The sequence below is a fragment of the Nomascus leucogenys genome, chromosome 14 (genome assembly GCF_006542625.1).
Source record: "Nomascus leucogenys isolate Asia chromosome 14, Asia_NLE_v1, whole genome shotgun sequence".
In the NCBI taxonomy this organism is placed as follows: domain Eukaryota; kingdom Metazoa; phylum Chordata; class Mammalia; order Primates; family Hylobatidae; genus Nomascus; species Nomascus leucogenys.
In genome coordinates this window covers 52,473,474-52,476,650 of record NC_044394.1, presented here as the reverse complement: position 1 = coordinate 52,476,650, position 3,177 = coordinate 52,473,474, and the positions used below count along the sequence as shown (strand labels likewise).

The 3,177-nt window shown below is 41.8% G+C and overlaps 1 pseudogene; it reads left to right on the top strand.

Annotated features, from left to right (window-relative positions):
- Nucleotides 1-1,317: 1,317 nt before the first annotated feature.
- Nucleotides 1,318-1,776, top strand: LOC101177452 (annotated as a pseudogene).
- Nucleotides 1,777-3,177: the final 1,401 nt, after the last annotated feature.

Below are 3,177 nucleotides of genomic sequence, written 5' to 3'. Positions count from 1 at the left end.
TGAGACTTTGGACTGTGGACTTTTGGGTTAGTGCTGAAATGAGTTAAGACTTTGGGGGAATGTTGGGAAGGCATGATTGGTTTTGAAATGTGAAGACATAAGATTTGGGGGGGCCAGGGAAAGAAGAAATAGTGATGATGATATGGTTTGGCTGTGTCCCCACCCAAATCTCATCTTGAATTGTACTCTCATAATTCCCACATGTTGTGGGAGGGACCTGTTGGCAGATAATTTGAATCATGGGGGCTGCTTCCCCCATACCATTCTCGTGATAGTGAATAAGTCTCATGAGGTCTGATGGCTTTATCAGGGGTTCCCACTTTTGCATCTCTCTCATTCTTTGCCTGCTGCCATCCATGTAAGACAGGATTGGCTCCTCCTTACCTTCCACCATGATTGTGAGGCTTCCCCGGCCACGTGGAACTGTGAGTTCAATTAAACCTCTTTCTTTTGTATATTTCCCAGTCTCAGGTATGTCTTTTTCAGCAGCATGAAAACAGGCTAATACAGATGACAAAAGAAGTTGTCATGTATCTGCTAAGTTCAGTTATCCATTCTAAATCTTTTCAACTATTGCAGATATTCAAAAGAATGGGCAGGAATTTAAAAAGAAAAGTAGTTATAATATGAAGTGATAAATGTTTAAGAGTTTGTCTCCTTAAAAATGTTTTAATAAAAATAAAAACATCATTTAAAAATATTACTCTTATGGTGTTTTTCACTGTGCAGATGCCTACTGTGGGGACAAAATATCAAAGCAATATTCCCAAGACATTGTTAAGAATATGAAGAGCTTAAAAAAGTTTGACAGGGAATTAGATTTTTTTAAATTGCCATAGTACATTGTCATTATCATTACAGGCATGTTTCAAAGGGGAGCGAAGGAATGGGGCTTTCCAGAGAGTCAAATTTCATTAACCAAAACAATTTCTGAATCCATTGTTACAGCAACATCAAAGCCATTGAAAATGAATAAGGTCTCACGAAGAAATTTTTAAATGGATTAATAAGGGGATTTTAGTGTAAGAGTAGGAGTGTGGTTCAGGGCTCGTTCCCCAGGGAGGGATGGAAAGGAAAGAGAGAAGAATTCTTCAAACTTTCGAATAGTCTTTATCCCCAAATAAGTGACATTTAGTCAACTGTGGGCTAGGAGTCTCCAGAGGCAGCCGGAGCTAACTTCTTACATCTCAAGTCACCCTTTGCTACTAACCAAGAAAGCCTGGGGCAGGATAGAGAGGCGGATATCAGTTTAAATCCTTTATAAAAAGCCACTCCTGGCCATTACTGCAGGGAAAAGTCCCGCAGAGCTGAGCACTCATGATGTGTGACTTCACCGAGGATCAGATCGCAGAGTTCAAGGAGGCCTTCCAGCTGTTTGACCGAACAGGTGATGGCAAGATCCGGTACAACAAATGTGGGGATGTGATGGGGGCCCTGGATCAGAACCCCACTAACACTGAGGTGGTCAAGGTTCTGGGGAACCCCAAGAGTAATTAGATGAATGTGAAGGTGCTGGACTTTGAGCACTTTCTGCCCATGCTGCAGACGGTGGCCAAGAACAAGGACCAGGGCACCTATGAAGATTATGTAGAAGGACTTCAGGTGTTTGACAAGGAAGGAAATGGCACCATCATGGGTGTTGAATTCTGGCATGTTCTTGTCACACTGGCTGAGAAGATAACAGAGGAAGAAGTAGAGGTGCTGGTGGCAGGGAACGAGGGCAGCAATGGTTGTATCGACTATGAAGCATTTGTGAAGCATATCCTGTCGGGGTGACGGGCCCATGGGGCAGAGCTCGTCCTTACAGTGCTGAATGGCTGAGGACCTTCCCAGTCTCCCAGAGCCCATGTTGTCTTCCCCTGGTGAGATTTTCTATCTATCCTGAAGGCTCCCTAGGCTCTCTTATCACAGTGCCTTTCCCATACTGTCTCTCTTGGATGACATTTGCCATCAGCATTCACCAAATAAACTTGTTGTCTGTGCCTCCCCCCAAAAGAAGCCACTCCTATACTCATACCTGCCATCACCACGTAGAACACCCTTGTTGCTCAGAAGCATCTAAATAAGACACTCTCTATACACACGCATGCACACATACACGAGAGAATAGAAATTTATCCCATATCCTCTCTACTTCCTCAAACCTGTGATGAACACACACTGGCAGTGCCACAGATTCTAGAACTTAAATACTATTAAGTCATTTTGATATCACCAGAGTCAAAAGTGAAAAAAATATTGAGAGACAAGTGGCTTTAAGGATCCTTTGATGGCCCCTAAATCATCTGTTTATTTCAAAAAGCGTTGCCAATGGTAAAAAGAAACTTCTTCAGTTGAAATTAGGTTTGGTTTCCAAAGTATTCTTTCAAATAAAAGAATCAAATTGTCAACCTAATTTAAAAAGCTACTATATACACATGTGTACATACATTCCACTTATGGGTTTATGTGTGTTCACTTGCATGCTACATACACACACAACAGACCTACAGCAACTTTCATCATCTGTCACCCCACTGTGCTCAACAACATGATTTACACATAGTAGGCCTTCAGCCATTTTTTAAATGAAGTTATGGATGTTGTAATCAAAGTGCATACATGTGACCACATACATATAGTTACTGACATCACCATAAAAGTGATTGATACTCCCTCAGAGAGCTTTCAGTTTCCAAAGTATATGCCAAAATGAATGTGCTCTGAGAATACACTGGAACTGAGGGTCAGAAAATGTCCAGTTTCCATCTCCTGTCACAGCCCCAAACACTATTATTATTTGCAGAGGGCCAGTGATTTGCTTGGCACTGCACACGCCTCACAGGAGAAAGCTCTATCTCTGCCCAGTGGGGTTTGAAGAACAGGGCTTGTAGGACATAAAAGACAAGTAAGAACTGGCAAGAGAGAGGAGCCATCTAAGCCTGTGGCTTAAAATGCCATTAAAATAATCATTAAAACCAGACGCCTAACACACCCCATGATCTAGGCCAAAAACATAGGAAAATATAAGATTTTTCACCCTTTAACCACAAGCTCTTTGTGTAATTGGTAAGCATCAAGAAAGGGAGTGATAAATTCCTCCCTAGGTATTCGAGGAGACAGTTGTATTGTTGTGAGTGTTGTCATTATACATTATGCGCCCACAGTCTCATAGTTTATGTTGGGATACATACAAAA